Genomic DNA, 13,074 nt, shown 5'->3' with positions numbered 1-13,074 from the left:
ATGGAGAAACACCCTGCTAGAATTTTGTGATAGCACTTTTGTACCAGCAGGTGTTTGTTTTAGTCCTATCCTGATTTTGGTTCTTCTACCCCCGTTTTGTAAGATTTCAATTAATATATTTTTATCTGTAAGATTTCCAAGTCAAACATAATAATCTATTTAATGAAGAAATATAAAAGACTTGCCTTTTGTAAAATATATGGAGGTGTAACAATGAGCAATGTAGCAGTGAGTTTTCCTGTGCAGGAAAGCTATATTCACTACACAACCATGTTCTGATGCCTTCAGTAAACAGCATATAAAATAAGAATGTGTACAAGAATGTTTTACAAAACTGCTTCAAGAGAATGAATGAAAATCTTATCTCCGTTGGGAGATTCCCTGCTCCAGCCACAGGTTACTAACATCAGAAACCCAGTGCATGTCAGGATATCCCATCAGCCATAGGAGGAAGACAGATCATAGGAAAGATGCTTTGCAGTCCTGAAAAACAAAACAGCTAACAAATCTATCTTGATATTTATATGGTCTCCTGCACGATTGCTATAGTATGTGAGCACTATGCGTATGTCTTCTGTTCACTCTGGACACAATTCATTGCACCTTGAGTGTATAATATGCTACCATTCTGATTTCCTGGTGTTCAGCTAGCACTTTGCACTCACTTTGCAAAATCTAACAAACCCCGACATGGACAGGAACTTTCTGGGCCTGATTCTCAGGTACACTGCTCTGGTAATGGAAAAGGAAAATGGGTGTGAATTACATTTATGTCCAATTTACTACCTCTTTATATGGTTAGAGGGGTGTAAAGAGGCCTTCAAGTATATAAGAATCAGGCCTTCAGTCTAGATGACTTTTATTTTAGACAAAGGGAAACATCTAACAAAGAGAGAACGAATGTCTCCATGAGAAAGTAGTGTGTATCTCTTGCTGCTTCAGATCCTCTGTCTTGAACTGCTGCAAGACACTGCCCTTCCACAGTAGTCCCCATATATTTAAAGATATAGGACAGATTTTAAAAAGAATCATGTCTCCTTAGTGTTACACAGCTCCATTCATCATGGCCCTTCTCTCCTCACCCCTACATTTAACAATTCTTTAATCAGAAAGTTTATCAATACAAGCCAAGCCACTGTATTGCATTGATTCACTATTTTAAATATGATTATTCCTTTGTGGTTAAAGTCTTTTCCTAATAGTTTTCCCAGAGAAATGGTTGCCATGCAGACAGGAAGTGTCTGTTCACTCAGTTAAATCTCAGTGAAACCTTTTGAAAATAAAGACTACGGAATGTTAGCTGAATTCTGCTGAGGAGGCTCTGATTCACATTTTGGGTTTGAAGCCAAACCACAGGTAGAATATGGACTGGACTGGAATTTTGTGAGCTGTTCTCCCAAGATTGCAGCTCTGAATGACAAATACTTTGCAAGATCAGTCAATTTTATCTGGTTTTTGCTGTCTTGAATGATGGATTTTTGCAAGATCAGCCATTGTCACAAGATACAGCCAAAATGGATCCAGAAAATAGGCACTTTCCAGTTCACGTTCTGACTTGCACAAAGAACTACAGAGCAGGTCTAGATCCAGGAATTTGAACCCAAGCCTTTCAGTATTAGTAAGAGTGCAAGATTTGAGTTTTTTTGTTCTGGCCCTCTTCTACTTTAGAGTAAGGAGTGATGAGAGATATCACTCTGGGTATGTCTACACCACATCTGGGTCTGAGCCTTCCAGCTTGGGTCCAAAGACTTGTGCTCGCATGATGCACAAAAATAGCTGTTTAGACATTACTTTGATGTTGCTGTGCGGGCTGGAGCCTGGGCTTTAAAGCTCACACCCTACCAGGCTTCAGAGCCCAAGCGGCAGCGTGTGCCTCAGTTTCTATACAGCTATTTTTAGTGTGCTAATAATGCAATCCCCACTGTGGGCCCAGGCTGGAAGGCTTGCTCCCAGATGTAGTGTAGACATACCCTCAGGCCTGGTCTACACTAGCGGGGGGGGGGGGGGTCGAACTAAGGTACGCAAGCGTAGCTGAACTCGAACTACCTTAGTTCGAACTACTCACCCGTCCAGACGCCGCGGGATCGAAGTCCGCGGCTCCCCCGTCGACTCCGTCACAGCCGTTCGTGGTGGTGGAGTTCTGGAGTCGACGGGAGCGCATTCGGAGTTCGATATATCGCATCTAGATGAGACGCGATATATCGAACTCCGAGAAGTCGAACGCTACCCACCGACCCGGGCGGGTAGTATAGACGTAGCCTCAGAGAACAAAATCCTGTACCCCATAATAATTCACTGCCCATAGGGAAAATTGCTTGGATGCTGCAATGAACATTTCATCCAGTCATTTGTCTTACATGGCATTCTTTTAATTTTGTGGCAACTTTAGTTTCTGATTAACTTTTCTGGTTTTATTAATCATGTACAAGCATGAACCTTGGGCTTGTCACCAAATAAAGACATCTTTACTGCTGATGTACTTGCTACTATGACAAATGCTGTAGTCAGGGAAATAATCACTAAGTGCCAAATCATTTTCATTTGAAGTACTGTTCGTCCCTAAGCACCAGATTTCATAGCATATGGCAGGCATAACAATTAACTGAAAGGCATGTCACGTGTTAGGTGCTGTCACAGCACTAGATAGCATTCTGCAGTCAAATATCCAGCACATAACATGCCTGTCGTGGAACTGAGATGCATGCCACAAGTCACAACATGCAGCAATCCCCTTTCAACATTTTGTCTAACCAATTTAAATTCGATGGTGCGGCCTCACACTTGGCATTAGGAAATAAGTTATTCATTTGTCTTGGTCCAGGACCCCGTTGTGCTAGGCACTGAACAAACACAGAACAAAGAGATGGTCCCTGCCTCAAATCGCTTACAGTTAAAGTATAAAACAGGAGCCAAGAGGTGGATACAGACAGATGGGGGAGTATAAGGAAACAATAAGAAAATGTTGGTCAGCATGATAGGCCACTGGGTGTGCTGTGATCCCATCTATCTGATCTCAAGCTTTTTGTGGCATTTCAGCAAAGCACAGTTTCGAGGAGGTACTTGAAGGAGGATAATGTGCTAGTTTTGTGGATGTTTACAGGGAGCACCTTCCCGGCATGAGGGGCAGACTGGGACAAAGCACAAAGTTGATTGTTTGAAAATTTAACAAGTGTGTGATGGAGACTGGCAACATAAACTGATAATAGTGTTGATCTTCACTATTAGCCGTAAAAGGGCTTTTCTCTTCTGCAAGCCACTGGAAGGCAGTGGTACATATGCTTCGGCAGAATGATCCATCCATCAACTGCGATGCTCTCACTTACAGTCCCAGTTTTAAACGCTGGGTACTTGGGGAAGGGCATTCTCAGTGGGCCACTCAGCTCTGACATTCACTTCCCTCAGTGGGGTGAGTGAGCACAAGTTGGCTGAACTTCAGGGAGTGTTGAAGGCCCTATCTATTCATTCGGGCTCATAATATCTTTTGTAGAAAATGTGTCCATAAATAAGCTCACTTAAGGTGCACAGGAGAAAGCTAGCAGACATTCCTGTCTCCCTTGTTAGAATTCTGCTCCCATTGAGTTCCTTAAAGCTTTGTGGTTGTAAACACAAGATGGCTTATAGCACAGACAGTTAAATGCTGGAGCAGCTTCTACTTCATGCTAGCAAGAGGGATTTTGAGTCCTTGCCCAGCCATTCTGCTGCAAGGGGAATTATTTCTGAAGTTAAGCCATTTATTTCTGAGTGTATTGCATCTGGCTTTCTCATGCACCCCCATCCCTTCTGCCATCTTCCTCATCACATTCACCTGCTTCAGCTACCGCTGCTCCTCCTGGATGTTTGACCACTCTCCAAGGATGTCTGAAAATACCCCATTTTGGCAGTGCTCATCCAAGTTTCTTTAGCCTATCTAAATTGCTAATGTACATAAGCTATTGTGCTTCTAGTGGGCACTTCACCCAGCCCGGGAATTCGTATTCGTGTGATCCTATTACCCCCCACTTTTCTTCGCCTCAGTTGGTGTGTGCCCCTGTTCTCAAGTGTTCATTGACCAGCAGTGAGCTTTGCAACACCTACTCACAGAAGGTAAGTCACAGAGCATTTCTAGATACGGGGAAACTGACATGGTTGCTTACTTTCCCTGGGTCTGTTCTTTTAAAGTTAGGCTTCTGGCAAGTGATCAAAATCCTTTTCCCTTTCTGTCTAAAACAGAAAATTAAAATGACAGGACATGCAGTCAATGCTGGCTTCAATGCTAAGCAGTCATTTGGGGGTGGGGGGAGGAAGGCATTTGCCAGGATGTGGCCCAGGCATGGTTCATTACCAAAATCAATTTAAATACCTTTAAATATCATTAAAAACATATGCAATTGGAATCACCATGCTCCAAAGCTCCCCAGATAATGCAGGGACACACCACATTCTATGCTGTACTGGTCATGTAAGCACACCGCTATCTCCTGTCCTCCAAGCTGGTCTCAGTCACATTATTTTTCCATTAAATCCTCGGTGGAATCATAAAAAGATTTGGGTCATTACACAAACTAAAAACTATTTCCCCATGATAATTTTTCCCCTTCTGTTACTCACACCTTCTTGTCAACTGTTTGAAATGGGCCATTTTGATTATCACTATAAAAGTTTTTTTCTCCTGCTGATAATAGCCCACCTTAATTGACTAGTCTCATTAGAGTTGGTATGGCAACCCCCATTTTTTTTATGTTCTCTGTGTATATATCTTCCTACTGTATTTTCCACTGCATGCATCTGGTGAAGTGGGTTTTAGCCCATCAAAGCTTATGTCCAGATAAATTTGTTAGTCTCTAAGGCGCCACGAGTACTCCTTGTTTTTTTTTTCATAAAAAGAGAGTTTTTTAAAATACAAAATACTATATAACTTTATTTCAGCTGGTGCCTATTGGCAAGGCAAGGCTGTGATGTCTACATAAAACTCTGTGTTCTTAGATCACTAACTAGCAATGGGTGATAGGGATGCTGAGGTGCGATCATCTCAGAGGAGGGACAGCAACAGTTCAGTCTCTGAGAACAGGTTAATTCTTGCTCTTGTTTTTGCGCAATCAGTTGGCAAGACAATCAGTCAGAAAAACAGGTAAAGCAAGGGGATTTCTGCCACCACTGTAACTTGCATGGTGGCTTCTAGGACCAAGAGTTGTAATGCAAAGAAGACAGGTGAAGTATCATACATACATTCCATGTGGCCTCTAGAGCTTTCCAGAGCACTGCACTGGGATGTTGTTTCCCTGCTTGGGTCTCTGCCTGAAACAAGAGGGTGGAGCCTTCAGGATCTTTCCTGTTCTCACACCAGGCTTCCCTTCATCCGCCTCCTTCAGAGAAAGCCCAGAGGGTATGTTTAGACAGCCAAAAGGGAGTGTTTTTTTAATCATATTCACTCAATCCAGTTAGCTTAGTGTGACTGAAAAGCCCCATTAAGATGCAGGCTAACATGTTTTAAGCCATGTTGACTGGCCATATTGCACCTAGCCTGGGCTACAATGCAGCCAGCTACCATGGCTTTGAATGTGTTAGCCTGCATCTTAAAGGAGATTTTCAGTCATGATAAGTTAACGTGACCAAAGTAACATGATTCAAAAACACACCTGTTTTGCCCAACATGACCAAAGCAGAGAGTTTATTTAATAGCACTTACCATACCAGCAGAAGCTGCTGGTCCAGTCTTGCTACAGCAGAGACATTTCAAGGCTTGTCTGCATACATAATTTTCTCATGTTTGAAAACTGTGGTGAAAAGTTGAGTTTAATTACATGATGCTGAGCATGACTTAGAAGTTGGTGTGGACCAGGACATGTTGTCCCAAAATCTGGAGATTTTACAAAAATATTCTAATGATATAATTTGCATATTTGATTAACATGGACATGACCCATTTGTGTAAATTCTCCCCCCTTCAAAAGATTTCCTCCCTTTCTCCCTAGCTAACCTTCCTTGAATTCCTTTCCTTGAGTTGCCCACTATTTCTTCTACTCTGGCTCTCCCTTTCTCCACCATCAGTTTATCCCCATCCTTGTGTGCAATAGTATATGTTCATATATATGAAAATGAGTGAAAACATTCAGTAATTAGGTACAGCAAGGCCAAAACCATACTCTCTCTTGGGCAACAGACACACACAACTTACTCTGTGAGCTTATGGCCTGGGGGTTTCAACTCATCTAATAATTCCAACTGAGAATCAGCGAAGTGGAGATGACAGCTAAGCTCTACACTCTATGCTAGAATAGCTTGATGTTTCTGTTAAAATTATTAGCCATTAAGCACTTAATGTTGACATTCAAATGGTCATCATTAGCAATATCACAGTTCGTACTTCAGTGAGAGGAATAGGAAGCGTATGGTTCTCTTAGGCTATGTCTACACTTCAAGCTAGGGGTGTCATTCCCCTGCTCATATACACTCATGTTAGCTCTCATCCAACTAGCATGTGTATAAATAGCAGGGTAGCTATGCTACAAGGGTAAGAGCAGCAGAGACATGTCCTTTTCATGGCTAAGCCCTGACAGAAGTTGACTGAAACATTTCATTTGACCTGAACCTTTTTTTTGGGGGGGGGGAGGGGTTCAGCCATCAAACAGAGGAATTGGTTATTTGCACAGTTCTAGTCTACATGTAGTAAGATAGCAGTGCTTCTGCTGAATGTGTGGCTGGGCCAGTGGTTAGGGAGCAAACCTTCCTCTTGAGAGATGTGGGTTCAATTCTGTGCTCTGCTACAGACTTCCTATGTGACTGAGGTCTGGGCATGTAGGGGTTGCTTTGTAAAGCCCAAGTCCTGTTTCCCAAATGACTTAGGCTTGAAAGTCAATGGGAATCATTTCCTAAGGGCTAGATTTTTCAAGGAATGTAGGCCTCTAAACAGGAAGCTGGGTGCCCAAGCCCACTATGCAGGTGGCACTGACATTTTCAAAGTCCCAGCTTTGACACTGCATAACCCCCAGATGCCTAAATACCCCTGGGTGCTTACGTTTCCCCCAATCCACATTTTCAAAGCAGCCTAAGCCTTGCTGAGCCATGCCGCAGCTAAGAAGCAGCTTGGAGCCCTAGCTTTTCCGATTAGGTGGGGGAAAGCTTACCTGGCCAGTGGTGACTGATCTCAGAGGGGTGCTCTGCGCATGCCTCTGTCAGACCCCGCAACAGGGGAGCTGGATGCAGCCCATGGATATGTGGCGGGCAGCACAGGACATGTATAAAAGACAGCGAGGGCACAGGGAATTATAGGGGGAGGGGGAGAGAGGTATGGAGTGTGAGCAGGCTCCAGAAAGAGGTAGCTGGTTTTCACTGCTAGGACATGGCCTAGCCAAGTTGCTGTGTTGGCTTAAGTGTCCAACTCCAGGATTGGGTTCAAGACTGAGGCTCTCAAAAGAGGGAGGTGCCAATCTCTGGCCCATCATCTGTGGGCACCAAGTCAGCTGCTTAGGTACCTAAGCCCCTGTCCTCTCTTTGGCATTTCACTCCAGACTAGCTTAGGTGGCTGCCTTCCAAAAATCCCTTTCTTAGGCACTCATTTAGCCCCTTAACTCTATAGGGAGCCTAGGCAGCATGGGACTGCCTAATCCAGGGCTGAAAATTTGACCCCGGTGATGTGCTGCCTACAGGTTAGGAGCTATCCCCTCAGCCAAGCAATACAAAAATCCGGCTCCTCAGTGCCTAAGTCACCTTTGAAAATGGGATGTAGCCATCTCAGTCGCACAGGCCTTGCAATGCTGAGCAGAGCAACACCTAAATACCTATAAAAACCCACGCCTGGGGGCTTGGCTACACTTACAAGTTGCAGCGCTGGGAGTTACAGCGCTGGTCATGCAGCTGTGTAGGGCCAGCGCTGGAGTGTGGCCACACTGACAGCTACCAGCGCTGCAGTGTGGCCACACTTGCAGCACTTTCCAGCGCTGTATTGAGAGGTGCATTGTGGGCAGCTATCCCACAGAGCACCTCGTCCCGTTTTGGCGCCGTTTTGGCGCTGAGTATTGTGGGAAGGGGAAGGAAGTGTGTGGGTCATTCCGCTTCCTGTTCCAACGCCCCGTGGTGCATCGGTTCACATCCCAGCAGTCTGTCTTTCTGGCAACGTTTGGCGCCATTGTGAGTGTCTTTCTGCTCTGTGTGTGAATCGCGATTTCTGTGGGAAATGGAGCCCGAGCTGCTGAGGACTGTGCTGATGAGTGTCGCCAGCACAACATGTTTGGCAGTCGAGCTATTCCTTCAGCTCCAAAGTGACAGTGAGGAGTCTGACGATGATATCGATATCGATTCTCCTGCCGCGTGTGACACTAAAGTGCTTGTGGCATTCACGGAAATGCTCAGCACCGTTGAACGCCGCTTTTGGGCTCGGGAAACAAGCACTGAGTGGTGGGATCACATCGTCATGGAAGTCTGGGATGACGAGCAGTGGCTGCAGAACTTTCGTATGAGAAAAGCCACTTTCATGGGACTGTGTGCTGAGCTCGCCCCCACTCTGCGGCGCAAGGACACAAGATTGAGAGCTGCCCTAACGGTGGAAAAGCGGGTGGCCATTGCAATCTGGAAGCTGGCAAATCCAGACAGCTACCGGTCGGTCGGGAACCAGTTTGGAGTGGGAAAGTCAACCGTTGGAATCGTTTTGATGCAAGTTTGCAAGGCAATTAATCGCATCCTGCTAAGAAAGACCGTGACTCTGGGGAGCGTGCAGGACATTGTGGATGGCTTTGCACAAATGGGTTTCCCTAACTGTGGAGGGGCAATAGATGGGACGCATATTCCTATTCTGGCCCCCCCCCACCTGGCATCAGAGTACGTTAATCGTAAGGGGTATTTCTCTATGGTTCTCCAGGCGCTTGTGGATCACCGCGGGCGTTTCATTGACATTTACACAGGCTGGCCTGGAAAGGTACATGATGCACGCATCTTTCGGAACAGTGGCCTGTTCAGGAAGATGCAGGCAGGGACTTTTTTCCCAGACAGGAAGATCACAGTAGGGGACGTCGAAATGCCCATTGTGATCCTTGGAGACCCCGCTTACCCGTTATTGCCTTGGCTCATGAAACCCTATACAGGGAAGCTTGACAGGAGCAAGGACCGGTTCAACTACAGGCTGAGCCGGTGCCGAATGACTGTGGAGTGTGCTTTTGGCCGTTTAAAGGCACGCTGGCGTTGCTTGTATGGGAAGCTAGACTTGGGGGAAAGCAGCATCCCCGCGGTTATATCCGCTTGCTGTACCCTCCATAATATTTGTGAAGGGAAGGGTGAAACATTCAGTGAGGCATGGACCACCGAGGTTCAAGTCCTGGAGGCTGAATATGCACAGCCAGAGAGCAGGGCTAATAGAGAGGCCCAGCACAGGGCTTCAAGGATTAGGGATGCCTTGAGGGAAGAATTTGAGGCTGAAAGCCAACAGTAATGTTTGCTGCCTTGCATGGGAGTGAATTGCACTGTTTACACTGTTATTCTATTATCCCTAAAATGATTTGCAGTGCCTCTTTCTTTACTGGGCTAAGGTATCTTTCACTATCTGCTATAATAAAGACTGTTTTCAAAGCCAAGAATTGTTTTATTGAAAAGAAAAAAACTTCCTTGACAGACACACAACATTTCATGAACATAAGAGGGCAGGGGTGTGGGTTGGTGAACTGTACAGTCACAAGTTTGCATATGTCCTGTCTGGCGTGCTGTTTAACGAATCCTGCACTTCAGGGTGCATATACTGCATGGTGATGGGGGTTGAGTGCAGAGGGTAAGGGTGGTAGGTATCAGGGCTGGTTGGTGAGCGTACAGGTGTTGGAGGCAGCTGGTGGTGGTAAGAACCTGAATGCTGGGGAAAGGTGGTTTGAGCTGACATTGGGGCACAAGGCAAAAAGCTTTGGGACGGGGGGGGGGGAGTAGCACGGTAGTGCTCTGCTTGCATGGCAACGAGTGACTCGATAGAGTCCGCTTGGCGCGACAGGATGCTTAGAAGCTGCTCTGTGCTTTTCCTTTTGGCCACTGCATTTCTCTTGCGGATCCTGCTTTCCCTCTGGCGGATCTTGCTTTCCTTCTCTCTCCACTCCTTCAATTCCTTTCTCTCTGTAGCAGAGTGATGAAGAACAGTTTTCAGCATGTCCTCTTTGCTCTTTCTGGGATTTTTTCTCAAATTTTGAAGCCTGTGTGATGTTGAACATCTGGGCAGTCCAGTAGTCAAGGTCACTGTAGAAACACAGAAATGACAACATTTAACACGGGCAGCATTGTATTCACTATCTACAGACATGAATTGTTACACTGAGGGAGTTCTCACTTTAGCATTCTTTTCCCAAACGCATAACACAACAGAAGCCACGAAATGGTGAGTGAGGGGTGCTTATAGAGGGAGAAGTGGGGCTTGACTGATAGAGGGGAGCTGGTTGCTTCGGGTAATCTGGAGTGCTAGAGGGGTTGAGTGAAGATGCAGCTGCAGGGGTGATCTTATCTCCCTATCTCTTCACTAAAGAGTCTCCCAACATTTTTCACAGGAGTTAATCCTGGAAGATGTCTCCTTGCTGCGAGTCACTAGGGAACAGCGGGAGGCTCTTTTAGAGCAATGTGGATTCCACCCGGGACCCTACGCGGCTTGCCTGTGTTCAGAAATGGTCCCCCCACCACTGGCAGCACAGTGGCGCGGACGCGTCACCGTCACTGGGACAAGGGACACAGTGGCTCTGCCTATAAACCTGCGCAGGCATATTGCCCACGCTCTGGATGAAACTTTTGCTGAGATAACTGAAGCAGATTACCGCGACGTGATAGACCACATCAACGGGCTATTCCACATCTAGAGGCTGGCATGCATGCAGCCATAACCCCCCTTCCTCTCCAGAAACATTTCCACCCAGAAAATAAAAGCCGCTTACCGGTAACCCGCTCCTCTGCTTGTCCTTCTGCAACTGCTGGCTGCTGCGATTGGGTACTTTCCTCCTGGCTTGAGAAGAGCTCCTGGCTGCATGCCTCCAGGGACTCTGGGGTGTCTTCCCCCATCCCAGGAGCTTCACTCGCGGTTTCCTCTCCCCCTGCCTCCGCCTCCGCCTCCTCCTCCTGTCCCCCAGCCTGCTCAGAAGTGTCCATCGTTATCCTGGGATTGGCAGTGGGGTCACCCCCAAGTATCTCGTCCATCTCCCTGTAAAAACGGCAGGTCGTGGGGGCAGCTCCGGATCGGCGATTCCCCTCTCGGGCTTTGTAATAGGCACTCCGCAGCTCTTTAACTTTCACCCTGCATTGTAGTGCGTCCCGATCATGGCCCCTATCCAGCATGGCCCTTGATATCTGCTCAAAGATATCGTAATTCCTACGGCCGGAGCGCAGCTGTGCCTGCACAGATTCCTCACCCCAAACACTGATGAGGTCCATCAGCTCGCCATTGCTCCATGCTGGGGCTCGTTTGCCACGTGGAGGCATGGTCACCTGGAAAGATTAACTGATTGCACTCCACACCTGGCTGCAGCAAACAGGAAGGAGATTTTTAAAATTCCCGGGGCATTTAAAGGGCGGGTCACCTGAGGCAAGAGCAATAGAGTGCAAACTGATGAGCAGAGTGGCTGAACAGGAATTCTGGGATAACTCCTTATTCCCTGGAGGACACTTAAAGCGCTGGTGAGTGTCCACACCTGCTGAGCAGCGCTGGATCACCAGCGCTGCACTCCTTATACCCCTGCCGGGATGGGTTTTCAGCCAGTGCTGCAGCCAGGGAGTTGCAGCGCTGGTTGTGCCCTGCAAGTGTGGACGGGGTGTAATTGCAGCGCTGGAAAGCCTCCACCAGCGCTGCAACTTGTAAGTGTAGCCAAGCCCTCAGTTCCCCATCAGTAAAATGGGGCTAATACTTCCCTCCCTCACTTGGATGCTGTGAGGATAAATGTAATAATGATTGTGAGGCACTCAGATACTATGGTGTTGGGAGCCTTAGATAAATAGACTGTAAAGGATAATAACTTTTTTAAACGAAACCTTAAATTCTACAGAAACCGATGGGACAAGCTGAGAAGTGCCTGTGCTGCCTATTGCTGCCCGTTGTCTCAGTTTCACCCCTGTTATAGAATAAAAAAAGGTGAGATTTTAGAAAGAGGCTTCCTTGCTATATTTTTATCTGTGCTGCATGTTTTATGGTTTTGCCTGTGGAGCTCATTTAAATGAGACTAAAGCAAATAAGTCTCAAATTGGATTGGTTTATGGTGGTTCAACAATTCGGATTTTGTTTTTTGAATAAGATTTTAGCCCTTCTGGCAGTAAAGAGTGTCTTCAAAATGTGAAGAAACCCCAAAAGATGAGAATTCCTTTATTCATCTCGATGGCCAGCAACTCAGAAAACGAGTGATGCTAATTGAAATGTCAACATTTTTTCAATATTTCACTGGGAATTAAAAGTACGTAAATCAGCAAGGGGCAAAGATATTATGACATTCTGCCCAATCTGCTGTGAGTGACATCTAATTTTGATGTCTCAGGTAGACAGGGGTTAGTTTGTAGGCGATGCTTGGAAGAGTACCACTAATTCTTATTTTTCCAATTCAATCTCTGGGTGCAAGTAAGTCTTAGTCAGGCTTCATAATTGCATCCTGCTATTGATTTGATACCTACCCTGAGGAACTTTTGTTTTAGCTTGGATATACTAAACTAGCCATCTGGATATCTGGAGTCAGATTCTCTGGTGCACTCTGACTGCATTGCACTGGTTCTGGGATGCAAAGCAGTTGTCAACCTGGCTGAAGTTCAAGATTTCTGTCCTACCATATATTTCTTAAGATCTACTAAGGGGTGTCAGTTCTATAATGTTATGCTTGTATCTGTGTAGCAGCAATAAATTCCCAGTATCCAATTTCCAGGAGGATCTCTGAAAAATTAGTGGCCAAACACTATTTATGGAATCTTTGAAATAAAATGTATGCAAAGAAGACTAAACTCTGCTAACAAACAGCTGCAAAAATGAAATCCTAGTGCTGTACATCATTACCCCTTTGGCCCAAGAAGTTAGCCAAAGTTTGAGGCCTTGTCAGTCGTTTCCATTGTTTCTGGAGAAATTGATGACAGTCAGGTATTTCTTTTATGCAATTCTATTTGTTTATAAAGCAT

This window comes from Mauremys mutica, chromosome 5 (assembly GCF_020497125.1).
Source record: "Mauremys mutica isolate MM-2020 ecotype Southern chromosome 5, ASM2049712v1, whole genome shotgun sequence".
NCBI classification, from domain to species: Eukaryota; Metazoa; Chordata; order Testudines; family Geoemydidae; genus Mauremys; species Mauremys mutica.
Note: the sequence above shows the minus strand (reverse complement) of the source record.